Genomic DNA, 1,103 nt, shown 5'->3' with positions numbered 1-1,103 from the left:
GATTAAAGAAAATTCTCAGAAAGAATAGGAAACTGCAGTAGAACTATGCATTGATATGATAAAGTACATGATTCTTTAATAGGAAAATAGGAGATCAGCCAGAGTCCAAATGATCAGATACAGATGAGAAAGAATCTAGAGGAAGTTGAGTAATTAGAACAAGAAAATCTTGAGAAATACCTGTGTTTTGTCTCCCATACTCTTGTGATAACCTAGACATAATTACAAGTAAGGCTTGTCCTAGATGTCAAAGACATAGTGCCTGTAATTCATTTTTACTCATTCTTAAATTTCCCTACCTATAAATCTATATGCCTCACTGGTGTGTTCTCCTCTTTTAAGAGTGTGATAAGTTTTATGTCCAACACTGTGACAGCTGAATCTGTATGAATTTTCAGAATATGCACTTTAATAGTACATGACAGAGGTCTAGAGAAATGCTTTAAATTCTTCTTACTGTGAGTAATAAATATCCATGCTAGTACTTCTTATCTAGAATCCCGTGCTTCCCCTTTACACAACAAATTATTAACTTGATTATGTAGCTACTGACTCAAAAATAAATGCATTCCTCAGTTTTAAAAAGTTTTTAGGTGGTAATTATAACTTCCTTAATTTTCTTCATAAATATCTATATTCATTATACAATAGAATTATCATATATCAGTTTCTATGTAGACTTATGCATTACATAACCAAGATATTTGCAAAATGTGTATGTATCTCTAGAAAAGAGAGATTGTTGTATGGCTTTTAAATGTCATTTATTACCAATATTTGGATATTTCTATCATTATGAACATGCTATGACATTGGATAAGTCAAGTATGGTTTTAGAAGCAAAACATTGGATGATTAATCTACATACATTGTGTTTTGTTTACTTTAAAAGAGTGATAATATTCAGCTGAGGAATGCCGAATGGCTGAGAAACACCTAAAGAAATGTTCAACATCTTTAGTCATAAGGGAAATGCAAATCAAAACAACCCTGAGATTTTACCTCACACCAGTGAGAATGGCTAAGATCAAAAACTCAGGTGACAGCAAATGCTGGCGAGGATGCGGAGAAAGAGGAACACTCCTCCATTGTTGGTGGGGTTG

The sequence above is a fragment of the Rattus rattus genome, chromosome 2 (genome assembly GCF_011064425.1).
Source record: "Rattus rattus isolate New Zealand chromosome 2, Rrattus_CSIRO_v1, whole genome shotgun sequence".
Classification (NCBI taxonomy): Eukaryota; Metazoa; Chordata; class Mammalia; order Rodentia; family Muridae; genus Rattus; species Rattus rattus.
Note: the sequence above shows the minus strand (reverse complement) of the source record.